The 15,078-nt window shown below is 42.1% G+C and overlaps 1 pseudogene; it reads left to right on the top strand.

Moving 5' to 3' along the window:
• Positions 1-12,623, top strand: part of LOC128877477 (uncharacterized) — a 60,799-nt pseudogene extending 48,176 nt beyond the window's left edge.
• Positions 12,624-15,078: the final 2,455 nt, after the last annotated feature.

Below are 15,078 nucleotides of genomic sequence, written 5' to 3'. Positions count from 1 at the left end.
TATCGCTGCTCGGGAACGGCTAGACGTGACCCGTCCCTCCTGGCAACATTCAAATATATCCATTCATAAATTCGTCAGCGTACACACGCAGATATTACCGACGCGCCTGGGGAACAGCGTCAGGATACCTCTTCTCACGCGCAGCGGGCCCTGAACAAAAGAGTTCACCCGTCGTCCTGTCGGAGCTTTGAAACTACTTATTCTAAATACGTATAGTGTGTTGAGAGTATTATTCGTTATTTATTCTAAATTGTGTTGCTTGATTGGCTGGGGAAATAATTCTAGGTTTCTTTCTTTGTTCCATGGCCTGGGGGATCAAAGTAATTTTCTGAAGTACTTTATTCATTTTTTATTTATTTTGTATCATGCCTTCAGATTTGTGGTATTGTTTGTGGACGAAGTAATGGGGATATTATAACTATGCATTATTGAGAATGAACGTGCTGCTTCGATATACATGCGGGAGCAATTAGAAAATTATTTTGCACTCGTCACGTGCATAGATATGGTAATCTTTTATGCTGAAAGTTACTTGTTATCGAATAGAATAGATTGAACGAATATAAAGCAGAGATTGAAACGCATATGACACAACCTATTTTTGAAGTGAAAGTATGAAGTCAACAAATGAAAAATTTGTTCTGAAATAAAAGGTGGATTTGACAAAGAATCTAGAAGAAACATCATATCATAAGAAAAAAGACTCACTACAGCCGTTGATTGGACTCACATTCACATTTTATTTCGAATTAAGACTGCTTGAGTACTCTCCACACAAGTGTCATTTATTTTCTCCAACGCTAACATTTCAGTTATCGTTATAAAAAGTCGTGACACCGTTAAGGCGGTATTTTGAGACACATCTAAAGCAGTTTCGAAGCATCGAAGCGTTACAAGTAGAAGCAAAAATAGAGCTATAAAAGGCACCTCGACCGTTTTGTCGACACGCAGGTCGAGACTGACCCAAATACTTCCCACCAAAGGCTAAGAGAGATCCCAGGGATGATGCCCGGAGTCGCGTTGGCGATCCTGGAAGAAAATGGTCACGCCATGACTTACGTAGCTCGTAAAAGCCGCTGGAGGTTCTACGAACACCTGGACCAAGTCGTGGAACGTTTCTTTTTTTTAGACGGTGCACGAGGTGGAACGGTTCGAGAAAGAAACGATTCAGTCAGGTAAATATTGTTTGAAATGGTGCACGATCCTAGTGGGCGCCGTGGAGATTTGCTTGGAGATAAGGAACTTCTGAGGATTGTGGTATATCAGATTCATTGAGGATTAAATTGAGAAGGAGGAATTTTGTATTTAAAAATTTTTCAATATTTCTTACAATTGCGGCCGAAAGTCACTTTATCCATACATGCACATGTATTTAAAAATACAAATATCATTTATTCCGAAGGATCAGCAATACTATAATCGTAATGTCGAGGAATTGAAGGTGCAGTAAATTACTTAACAAGAAATTATTCTTCAATAGATAACATCATAAATCCGAATATATCCGAATATTCCAGTTACAAAATTTCATAAAGTGGACTCGAATAAATATTCACCATGCATTCGTAACTCGAAGTTTGTATCCAAATAAGAATTGTTTCCATCTTTGACGAGAGATTATTCATCAGCTTCGTCGTAATTTACATGTGACGTACTAAAATTGTTTATTCTTCTATTGCGAATGAATTTCACGCCGCTGATAAGACAATCATGGAAAGTCTCCACGATTCAAGAGGGACTTCTCGAAAAGGCATGCAATCAGAGGTGTTCCGAGCGTCTCTCTCGTTAGCCGCGAACACGTCGCTTTATTAGGTGCAAATTGCATACGCGAGCATCGTCCCATCTCGTGTACGTGGCGTTTCACCTGGCGTTTCCGCTCCACGGCGAGGATTTAAATTCGTGAATCACGCGAATTAGAGATAACGGCGGGCGGCGCGGGTTACACGTGTAAATGGCCCGAGTCGCGTCAAGATACGTATCTCTATGCAAATTTCGCTTCTATCGATTTTAATCTGACCGCGAGTCGCGAACCGGTGCAGTCTCGAGTACGAACAATGGGAAAACGATTGTTGGAGCGCGAAATCGTCCCGCGTAACGATCCATAGATCACGAGGATTCTTCAGGATGTTAGGGAATCCCAGAAAATAATTTCAAAATGTTGATGTATTCGATGGCAATTAATTGTACAATTTTTCTATCAACCTTTCATACATTTAATTATTCTCCTAATCACATTAACGAAGCGAATGAATTGTTTGCAATATTAGTTGGTTTAATAGATAAAATTGATTAGGTTTGATAAGACTTATTTTCTGTTTCTTGAAATTAATTGGTTAGATGCAAAATGATAATCGATATAATACTTGCAGTTTATTACAATATTAGAATTTAATTATTAGAAAACCGTACCTTACACAACTGTTCTTAAATCATTTTTTATGAGTCAAGGCAGGCAGGAATTAAGGTAGACTGCAACTCTAGACTTGGCAAAAATGATTTTCGATTTCAATGAATTAAATAATTCTCCACAAAATCGACCCAAAATGCAAAGATCATCTACGATGTCAACATATCCTCCCTTCTAGCATTCTTTATCAGGACGATCATCGATCGATCAAAAATCCTTAGATCTTACAAAATTCCTAATCCAGCCTCGAATGAAGGAAATCATCGAAGAAAAGTGATGGGAATATGGAATCCATGGTCCATTTTTCTCTTCCCTTCTCCTTGCGTCGTTTGTATTTGTTGGTCGAGCATTGGAAGGGTTTGTTGCGCGCTGAAAGTTACCGATGATGCGTTATCTCGACACGTACCGCGTGATTTTATCCGCGCATCGGAGTTTCAAGCTCGGTAATAGCCCCGATCTGACCATCGGTATCGCGTTCGCCAGATTCGAGATATCACACTCGCTTGGACAGAGTCGCGATCGGATCGGTCATCGTCGACCGGCGAGATCGACTCGCACGGTCGCGTGTTCGCCGTGCAAACAATGCTTCGTGCTTCTCGAGTCCGTTCGTTCTGCTTTCGATTCCTTTGGACGGCTCGCAATAACGCACACGGACCTTGAAAGTGAACCGTTCACGGTCAATTCAGCGTGTTCGTCAATTAAATCGCCTCGGGAATGCTCGAAGGAAAAATGACAATCGATGGCACTTCGATTCGGACGCAAACTTATCGCCAGCTGAGAATCAGAGTGGTGCAAGTAGATGAAAAGTAAAGGATTGGCATACGTTATTAGGCTTACGTTATTAAATTCTGAGTACCTAGTGCACAAATTTCAGGATAGATAGATGCTTCACTTTATATTTGGAAAGCGATATCACAAGTTGGTAAATATGTAGGTTCGAAATAATAAATAGGATTTCTGTTTTACACTGTTTTCTTTCATATAGAATACCTTTGTATCTAATATTAGTTAAAATTATTTTGGATATCGCTTCTGGAGTATAAAGTGAAGAATCTATCTGTCCAGAAACTTGTGCAGGGCACTGTACATCAATATTTTGAATGTTTTCTATTTTCACACTCTTTTCTTTGTTTTCATAGAGTATATGTCTCTAATTTTTAACCATTTTGATTCCCATTCTATTCTTGATCTCTTTCTTTATATAGTAGACTCCCTCTTTCTCAATTTAAAATAGACAAATTATTATTATTAATCGATTGTATGCTTCGTCGCCGCCAGTTGCGTTCATGCTCGATGCAGTCGCGATTTTATGCACAGGTCTTCCTTCATCCAGAAGGTAGACCGACAGGAATTGGTTTCGAGAGCCACGTGGAAAATTAATCGAAAACAGTAGTCGCCGTCCAAAGGCGCGCCGACCATTTCTATTACCACGAGATCTAATAAAACACTCGAGAGAGGGTTTACCGATCGCGTCACCCCGTGAAATGATCGTTCTTGGCAATCATGGTCCTGGGTTTTATTAACCCTCGCAGTACCAAGAGGTGAAGAGAAGTCTGTCCACCGTATGGCAGTCCATCACTGTGTTAAGAATTCCTGCTTGCCGAAATAATTGCTTAAAAATTCTGAAGACTCGCCGTAGCGAGGGTTAATGCAACCCTAAACGTACCGTAATGAGTCATTCGAGTTGTTATAATCGCGAACACGATAATTTAATGAAACGAACGGTTCGTCGAATGGAATCAGATTCGATAAAAATTAAGGAGAACGATGATTGCTTACTTATTATTTCTTCGACTCTGGATAGCGAGTCCCGTCGACGATAACGACAGGGAGGGGACTTCGTATCCAGAAGTGTGATCGATCGGGTCGATCGAACGATCCCCCGAGGTATTTCCAATTTATTTATTACGCTTCCGTCGGTGAGTTACGCCAACAGGAAGACGCTGTCGCGTTATTATTGTGGGAACGCGGTCAGCTTGCGCTTTTTATCAGCAACGCATAATATCCGAAGCAACGATGAGAAACTGTTCTCCTCGATCGCTTAATAGGATCACGTGGTTGAATTTAGACCTTGTCATTGCACTGATAACTGTTTAGGAAACGTCTCTGTCGACGAATGCTTTTGCTGTTTATTTGTGAATGTTAATTTAACCTCTTCACGCCCTTGGCCACATGTGTGGACGTTTAGTTTTGTTATAATTATAATTATTGCAAATAATAAAAAGAAAAAAAATTGATGATAACAAATAAAAATGGTCCTTTAAGAGGTTCATTTTTGCTTTAATTGTTATTCAACGAGATTATGTCTCATGCTGAACAAAAATTACAGGAGAATACAGTTATAGGAAATGTTGCATTTTATAGTAGTAAAACTATTCCTTTATTTATTTTTCTTTTATTGAATACACATTTGGGATCGTTTTATTTACTCATGACTACTGGTACTTTTGAGAAATAGAATGACATTTTAATTATTTATTTCCTGGTCTAACTCCTCTCTAATATTCTGTTTTTCATTGTTTTATTACTTAATTGAGATATGTTCAATTGAGAATTGAAATTCGCATGTTTTATGGATAGGTATGTCTATTCTTTCTCTATAATGGTGGAGTACATTCTGTTTTGTGGCCTACTCTAATTCTGCCTATTTCTGTTCTTGTTTAACAAGATTATTTACTATATTAAACGAGTAAAAAACGCAGCATGTGTGCAGGAAACGTTTCGTTTTATATATGGGAAACCTTTAAATAGTTCAGCAAACATAGAGTGTCGCACTACAGAGCAAACACTTGATTTTCCCCACAAAATTTTGCTAAAATTAATGTTACACGATCTGTTCCACGAGAAATCCTCCAAGTTCGGTCTTCAAGTGCAAAAGGATCCCCTTCGTCCGTCCCGAAGCTTGTCAAAAACGAAGCAAGGACGTCCTCCACGTAGGCCGGTATCAAAAAACGCAAAAGAAAGGGTTGCGTCTGTTGGCTCGAATTGTATATTCCTATTCCAAAACCAATAATACCCTCCCGACGCGTACGTGGCGAGGTGGAACGGTAACGACCCATCCAGAGGGGACGAGGTGAGCCCTGGCTGCCGTGGTGATTCAGGACGATCCCCCGCTTATTAAGTGGAGGCGAGTCCAGGGACGTGGAGGCCGGTGTATTATGGTCCCGCGGAGTGCCGGATGAGAAGATGGAGATAGGTGGGTATACGCCAGCGCCGTGGCTCTCTCGAACGCTCCACAAACCGCTATTATTTATATTAAGTTTAATGCAACTACGTGACTGAATCCTCCTGCGAGGTTGCCCCGCGCGGCCGCCGGCCCCCTCTGTATCATTAGTATATGCCTATTATTGCATTACTCCGTGCCCCGAACCGATGTAGCCAACGTGCAGCCGCGGTATTACAAGCAGATGTGTGTATACCGGGTGGACGGTGACCCCTTGGCCACGCGAAAAATCGAATACTCTCGCATTTTCTCGCGATTAGGCTCGGTGAAACTGCTCGAATGAATCGCTGAAATGGCCGGAACAATTATTGCGTTGGGTTAGCAAAAGGGTGACGAACAAGGGTGGTTCTCAATTCGTCTGGTAACAGACGCATCTTTGTTTAAAATGGGGGTGGATAAAGGGGGCACATCGCGGAGACATTTTGTATAAATCGAATCTTTTGCATTTCTCGAAAGATATATTGGGTTGGCCGGAAAATCCATGTCGATTTTTGGTAGGTCTGATTATATCGAAGTGGTTGAAAACAAATAACATGCATACATCCCTTAAAAGGTGGTTGTGGAACAAAATGGCACCTGTGCAATTCAATATATATTAAATATGTATTAAAAATTCAAACGTGTGTTTTAATGTTTCTTAGAAATTGGTACAAACTTTCTGGAGAATATAATATATGTACATAATATAGAATGTTGTGTCAAAGTTTGGAAAAGATGTCTCTAGACTTGGTCGAGTTAAAGCATTGGGTATGGGACAGTGTTAACCAAAGCATCAACAATCTTGTCATAAGAATAATCTTGTTATCTGCAGTTAAACGTGGAAGTATCTGGATATTCTATAACATGAAATTTATATTATAATCCATACACTATCCTGCACGCACACACACAGCAAAAACATTTCTCAGATTGAGTTTAAAACCGAGGGTACAGATGAATATCAAATGAGATTATCAAGACTTCGTTATCAATCTATCCTCTTTTTCAATTCTAAAATTCATGAAGTTTCAACTGACCCTGCACATCTCTACATTACTTGTAACCCAGAGTCGACTAACTTAATAACGATTCTTGTATCACCGAGAAAAATAAAATTTCGAATTCGGCATACTTACCTAACCAGATGCCTGACGTCCATAGCAGATCAACGTTTCGTTCTAGCACTCGATAGTGCATGGTCTACCGGCAACAAACGTAATTCCTCTCTCATTGTAGTTGCTACACGTCTTGACTTAATAACAAGCTCTCTCCCTCGCGTGGAGAGGCCACCGTACTACCACTGGCTCCTCTTCCACGAGGACTTTTATCGTTTCCCTGACGTCCGCCTCGAAAAAGTACAGGCCGGTGAAATGATTTGTATACTCCTCGCGACAGTGACGACGCTGGCCCTCTGTAAGTATACGCCCGGGGAATGATTTGTATAGGTCCGGACCGCAGGCAGTTTCATCCCCCTCTCCGGGACGATTTCCAAAATCTCTGGAAGAGCGTTTGCGAAGGACGCCCGAGGAGCCTCCGCTAGGATTTCTCTATTCTCGCCCCTCGTCTCGGCTCGAGGAAGACCGTTCGTCATAATTGCCGACGATGCGTAACAACGTAACACGATAATTATGACGAGACAACGACGTGAAGCTACGCGGCTGCCCTAATCGTCCTCTCCTTTTCTCCAAGAAATTTGTTTGGGGAAACCATTTTTCACGGACGGACAGTAATAACAGCGCCGATCCCGATTGCGACCCGTGATTATATCCATCCAAAGCTGGGGCCTCCGCGTATCGTACCTCCTCTTTCCGTTCTTCGTCTCTTTCCTGCGCCGACCAGCTCGAAATGCTCCGTGGATTATTTTATTCCGAGGAATCCCAGCGATCTGGAGAGGATTGCAATTTAAAGGAGCTCCGGAGATCCCTTTACTCGCCAAAGGATGGTACGCGGACCACCGCTCCTCACGCGGATCTCGCTCGTATCAAAGGTTCTTTTGTATTTAACGCGGTCACTTCCATTCTAATATCCGTGAACAGTTTTGCCGAGCTGAAACTGTGTTTCTAGTCAATTCGAAGCTATGTAATCTAATAAGTAGTTCAGAAGTCTGGATGGAAATCGCGAATTTAGTCAAGTTACTAGAGCTTTAGAATTTTGTTTTTACTCGTATGATGGAATGATATACAATGTCGTTCAAAAGTTTGTGGATACTTGCTATTTTTAACGAATTCGTTGTATGTAATGTAGGTTATATTTGTTACGCGATTTTAATTGCAAAGTGCAAAAAGCATAATGAATAGGGTGCAGTATTTCATTGAATGTGGTGATTTGTTTACATTGCATTGTATTCTATTATGGATGAACCATTTGTACAACATTTATGAGAATTGATGGACATGGAGTGGAACAATATAAAAATTAATAGACAGGGTGCCAAGACTTGTAAGCATAGTTATAAAAGCACATAGTGAATACCTACATTTTTATTATTTGAAAAATATTTAATGAATTATTATATAAAATGGTGCGTATGTGATTCAATAAGTATGTATCAAAATTAAAATGTGCCTTTGAATTTTTCTTAAAAATTGCCACGAACTTTGAGAACCCAAAATTCTACTTTCCAACATTCCGCTCCAGTTGGCCGCTTTCTTACTGTTATTTACATCCTGATTTTACAGTCGAACGCAGAGGAGCTCTTCGGCGTGGCCACGTTGCCAATGCACCACGGATATATATATATATCTCTTCACCATCATTTATTCCTTTATCCCTCTCCGCCTACATCGGTAATTAAGTTACGTACATTATTTCTTCGTGGCGATTCGTTTCTGTCCCGACCAGCCTTCCCCTGGCCCCTCAGCCGCCGACGGGCGATAAGGGCACGTCGGTGGATGCGGTCGAAGTTAATGAATCGGAAGGAATAACGGCAATCAGCGAAATATAAATGAGGGACAGTGGAAGCGATCCTTGGCTTGCGCGTCACGCACGCACCGTGTCTCATACCGTGCCGCGAGAAATGGAGTTTAATTATGGGAGTCGCAGGTCGGAGACGACCGGCTGGAGAGGATCTCTATGGGGACCAGTTCGGGGTAGAGGAGACTGGCTTGGTAAACACGAAAGGGAGACAATTTTCGCGATTACGAAAGAGGAAAATTGCAGATACTGGAATGAGGCTTTTTAGGGGAGTGCGATAGAGAATTACACGTGCCATTCTTGCAAAGGAAGGATACAGAGGAAGGATACATTCTTCTATTTTAATGCTCTTTTATAGAATTATAATTGCAGTATAGTCCAACAATATAGCAAGTTTAATTATTGGGGGTTGAACCTCAACTATGTTGTGAAGTGGATGGGGGGTGGTTATTACGTAGTAAGCAAGCTTGAGGGTAGTAGTAGGAATATAACACGTGGAGATATTATTCAGTAGATTGGTTACCTTGATTACTACAAGAACCTCGATTATTGCACGAGCTTCAGCCCCGGTTTCCTGCAGTAATCGAGGTTCTACTGTTCGACCCCCTATTACTATGATATTATGTGAAACATTAGGTGCAGACATTCGTCACTGAAGACTGCTTCAAGCTAATCGTGTGGAGCATTAAATAAATTCTCTACAGATACACTATGCAATTAATTTTCATTCTATTCCGACCATTTCATTACTCAATCACATCTTTAATATTTCATGTTAATACAATAGCTTACATCGAAACAACGTCATCTTCCAAAAAGCTCTACGAATACTTTCCAAAAACCATAAAATCTCCTTTCACTTCACAATAAAAAGCAAATAAATTGCAAAAACAAAAATTCAGTACCCTCACCACTTTTACCAACACTTCCACAGTCTATACGCCCGTACCCATGTCCACGTCTTCGAAGCACAGAATTCTGAGCATTCTCCTACCAAACATCAAAGATATTACACGCTGCATCGTCGAATCCGTCTCCGTCGCGTGCAATCTGCTGCCACCCACGCGTCGCGACGCGTTCCGTCCGCCCTTCTAATTACGCGTCACAATGGGGCGAACCTATGGGACGGCTCGGGGGTGTGGGAGACGGCAGGGCAGTGCGGAAGACAAAAAGGAATCGGGCTGGTTCTTAGCCAGGCGAATGGCGGCGATTAATAAAAGCGGAAAAGTACGGCGCGAAACTACGAAGGATTTTCCAGTCACGTTCGCCACGGCCCGGGAGTTAATTTACGAAATAAATAATATCTTCTTCTTGCGCCGCTCGGCACGGACCGAGGGGCGAAGGGGGGGTTTGGGGAGGAGCGCGTCGGAGAAGACACGGCGCGAGGGTTGAACGCCAGGAAGAGGGGAGAGACTCATAAAGCTGCCTACGTGTCGAGCGTAATGAGAACCGGTGATTTTTCTTTCCGCGCTCGCGAATGTAAAAGAAAAATGAACGTGCTCCTCCCCTCCCCTTCTCGCCGCTGTCTCTGTGTACGTGCTCTTTACACGCATTCATTCGCGAGTGCGTGGTACGCGGACAAAAGGGCGTTTCTGAGGTACCTGCTACCAGGGTGCCATCTTTGACTACCCTTGCCTCCTGAAACCGAGAATGAAACCTCCTGATCTTTGGAGATTTTTCACGCAAGATGTATACAACGTAGGAAGTTCCAATTTGGATCTATCAATCTGTGCATCCTGAAGTATAGTTTGTGAAATTTTCATTAAGAAATATTGAAAAATTGCATTGCATTGGAACCATTGATCCTTCGACTATGTTTGGATGCCTGGCTGATCCAAAATTGGAACGGAAGAAATGTTTTCGTTTCATGAAGAGTGTTGTTTTCAGTATAAATTACAGAGAATTAAGTATCGATCTTTATCCTTCAACCTAAATCGGAAGACTGCAAATGTCATATTCAACAACTACATTAACATATCCAAAAACCTTGAGTCATAAATTGAAACATAGATTCAACCTTGAACGTTAGGGTACTCTGCTATTCTGCTTTGCTTGCTGCAACTCGCGTTACCAGAGTTTGAGTGACCTATAAATAATATTCCTGAGGAAAACGTTGTCCTCTAAGATCGAAAGAGCAATTTTCATCAAAGAGTGTAAGGTGCATCAGCCGGAAGAGCGAATCCCAAAAGAGATCCGTATAGGAACGGGCTTTCCGGCTACCTAATACCCGGGACATATACACGGAGCATCATTTTTATAGCGGCAATTTCATTTGAGCCGCGACTCATGCAGTGGTTTCTGATGAGCGAACTAAAACAACCCTCCCCCGCGTTCGCCCCTGGACAGCGTCGGCATCCAGCTTCCAAGCCTCCCTCGTTCCACCCCCGCGGCGACGCCATCTTTTCATTAAAACGGTTCATCTGTGAGCCGCGTCGAGGCGCTGCCCTTCCGCGGGGGCCAAAGGAACGAAAGAGAGAAAGAGAGAGAGAGAGACAGGGAAGAAACTGCGAAAGAGAACGCGAGGGAGGCAAACCAGGCGCGAGTTGTGCTAAGGGTGCAAGGGGTACGATGGACATCATTTTATCGAAATAATAGTCATTTTTAACGACCGCGTTTAAATTCAGCAACTCTACTGTTCTAATTGAAGGTGAAGAGTCCTTATACACTTTTAACAATCGTTCGTGAATTTGTTTTGGTGCTACCTTTTAAAAATAAAAATCTTATTACTGCACGATATTCAATTTTTTCCATTGTAAGAAAATAGGATAACACGTCAAGTTTGAACAGCTGTAAATATTTGTATGAGTTGACAGATGTACGTGGATCTTCGCACGTGCTCATCAAATAGTAGTGCCATCTTTCAAAAAATAACGGTGTGTAGGAAATAAAGCACCTTGAAGAATTATACTCGTGTCAGAAATTCATCCCCTTTACTGAATTAAATCCACATTCAAGAGTTTCACTTTTGTAACTTGCAACACTATGCCACAAGGAGTTAATTATTCATTCAATTACTTGGAGAAGTACCACATTGGAGATCCATCCTCATTCTTCTATGGTTAAGCAATTCTCTCGACTTGAGAGCCATTGACAATATAGAGGAGGCTCGAACGACTCGTGTACACATCGCAGACTACCAGTTCGTACGGTTTAAAGGCAAAAGTATGCGACACAACATGTATCTCTATGCCACTAATACACGCTCATGTCTCTCAATCCTATAGAAACAACGAAAAGTGTTAACGAGCCTTCATTGCCTTCATTCGGTATCCAAGGACTCCACCTATTTTTTTTCAGATTACACAGAATGGCTTTGAAGAGGGACTAGAAATTACGAAGTGAAATGTTAATAAAAAATAAAATCCAGTTCATAAATGATATACGTAGAATGCTTTTGGAAATGGATTTTCATTTATACAAAAATATATACCTCAACCCTTTACACTCAGATTTAATAAATTTTATCAGTGACACCACTGCAAACATAACGGATTTAATTTAGATTGATACATAAAGGATTTATGTTCGAAGTGGTATCAACGCTTCAGGAAAGCTATAAGAATTTATAATCAAGTCTAATAATACCAAAAAAGACACGTTTCCAAAGTTAGACTATTTTATGTAATACGAATCCTGCTCGCACATTTTGTAACGAGATGGTGCAGAATGCAAAGGGTTAATATGTATGTGTAACTCTATTCCTACCCAAAAGAATAACTCTAATTAAAGGAAATCATATTTGCAGGAGGCGTAGGACGTGTGATACGGGTGTCGAGTACCCTAGGAACGCTCCTGACGAGGAAAGACCACCGACACCCTGAGGAACGACCAGAAGAGGGGATGGCTTCGCTAAGTTTTCCTTCGTTTCATATCTCAACTCGACTCCCCCCTCGTCCGGAGGCTGTCTTTTACTCTCGCCTTTCTACTTCCTCTTCCTTTTCTTCGCGCTGGCCCACCACGAGCTCCTCTCCTCCATCTAGACCGGCTAGGCGTGCTCTGATTAATGCCCCCGCTAATAACGTCTTCTCCCCGGGGGAGAAACCCACCCACACCACCTGCCGACCCCGTCACGGTGGACCGTGCGGACTTATGCGGAATTAAAAACACATCTCGCAGCTAGGGCGAGTTATTGCGCCGGGCATTGTCCCCGGTTTTCCGCGTCGGTGCACGGTTTTTCGGTTTGGGCTCGGTGCCGCTCGTTTCTTCTTGGGAATTCAGGAACGAGCGCGTTTTCAGATGGAAAATCGGAGATTTCTCGACGCTAAGCTGATGAAAAACAGGTATGTAGTCTGCGTTGGGGATTGTCCGACGTTTAGAATTGAATCTTAGAGCCACTTGGAAGCTCTTTGTGTTCTGCGTAGTGGTCCATGTCAAGCCTGTTAAATTACAGTGATGATTGTTTCTCGAACTGTGATAATGTCTCACTTGTTGATATAGTTACTGGTACAAAAATATGTATAATAACGTAAGCGAATTAATTGATAGGATAAAAGCAATTGAGATTTATTTATTCTGCCTGAGAGGTTGTACTATGAATGGCTTCTTGTGCTTTAGGTCTATCTCTTTCCAAGACATTATTTCTAGGTAAGTTATTTTCTTCGCATAATTCATGGTATCAACTTGGACAATGATGGCTTGATAAGATTCTTGAATTTTATAATATAAAGGTATTCATAGTATGATAATTATTGCATCGAAATTCCTTCCAATTTTGTCCTTTCTTTAAAAAATTGATATTCAGGACAATCCTTAATATAAAACACAAAAAACAAAATAACACAAACTCTGAATGATAGAATATACATTCTAAAATCAATGTTTGATTGTAATTGCTAGAAACGATTGGCCAAAATATCGAGTCCTAGCAACACGCGACGCAGTTCCAAATAACTAGACGAATCGTCCGTAACGATATCAATTGTTGTAAACATTTTTCGAGAAAATGGACAAGGATTAATCGCCCTACGTCACCGATTTACGTCGCTCCTCGACGCAGCGGGTCGACAGTTTTATTTCCACGCGGGGTTCCAAGATATCTCGCGGCGACACAATGCCAGAGCTCCGTTTCTTCTCCTTTTTCCCCTCGTTTTTTAAGAAACCAACTCTTTCACGGAACACGTGGAATTCCTTGCAAAGTGCAGCAGGCAGCGAGACGGTCTGCAAGGTATCCCGAGCTGCGAGGCAAAATCCAGAGCCGAGTGGAGCAGAAAAGAACTGTCAGACTGTCGTCACCTCCGCGACGGTCTGTCGTTGATTAATGGCGGTAATATTCCACCGTATACGGTGACCCAGGCGTCGGTGACACCGAGCGCAAACCTCGTTATATAGAATACCTGTACAGGTGTGTTGCGCGAGATAGTGCACGGTATCCGGAACCGACGCAGCAAGAACCGATGGGGGGGGGGGGGGGGGCTTTCCATAGTGGAATTAGCGCAAATCGTCCACCTTCCTGGAAAAATCTTCAAAAGACCCGACTGGTACCGTTTCAGCTATTTATTTCGATAGTTGGTGAACTCAGATTTAGACAAAACCTGGAATAGGATCCATTTTGGCCATGGAAATTAATTTCTACTAAATGTTGATGCATGGACGTATTTTAGGAGAGCTTAAAGGACTGAACAGAAAAAGAGGATCTTCATTGAAAGAAGAGAGAATGAAAGATTTTCATTAAGGAAGTTGAAGCGTCTTGTTGTTCTACGACTTCAGAGTATACAGAAATGATGACCAAGAACTTTGAAGTTTAGTTAAATAATCAGGATAGTTGGTCAGTTTTGAAATAACTATGTAGACCTTCCAAGCATTATTTGCATCAGTGATTCGGAGCTTACTTAAAAATATTTACCTTAAAAGTCTTCTTCTGTAGACAGTACCCACTTTTCCACCAAATATCATCAACACACCATACAAATATCACACAACAAGATTTTATCGTGGTCATCCACATTTCTAACAACATCACCAAGTTGATAGAATGCTTCCCAGCCTAACAACAGAGGATCGCCATCTACCAGACACATTTATCTCGAACGAAACCTTACTCGACCATGTTTAGGTCCAATCCAAGACCTACGCCACCTCTCGATGCTACCCTCCAACTCCAATCGCTTTGTTAAGAGGCCCAAGCGCGAGTTTACCAGCCGATCCCAGGTAAATAGAACATCGTACCGACGACGAAGAGCTTCAATGTCCCCTGTGCGCGAGCTTAAACGGAAGAAACGACGTTTTGCCAGCAGATCGAGTCCAGGTTTTGCTCCGGTGAAAGAAACCGCGTCCAGACGCTTCTTAGCGATCGTACTTGCGCTACGCGTCCGCCGACCGACGCAAAAACCCTCCCAGAGAATTTATTTACGAGTTGATTTGGAAGTCCTCGACTCCGGAGGATCGGTGTTTTGCGCACCATCGCGGTATCGCGGACAGGGCATCGGTGATTTGTATTCGGTACGTGTTGTTCAACGACCAACTACCGACTACCGTTGAAAAACGTCTAACATCGCCTTTCGAGAGGAACATCTTGTTACGGGGAATAAATTATGAGCCTCGACGAGGACACGGCGAA

This window comes from Hylaeus volcanicus, chromosome 5, assembly GCF_026283585.1.
Source record: "Hylaeus volcanicus isolate JK05 chromosome 5, UHH_iyHylVolc1.0_haploid, whole genome shotgun sequence".
Taxonomy (NCBI): Eukaryota; Metazoa; Arthropoda; class Insecta; order Hymenoptera; family Colletidae; genus Hylaeus; species Hylaeus volcanicus.
Note: the sequence above shows the minus strand (reverse complement) of the source record. Positions and strands in the feature narration are given on the sequence as shown.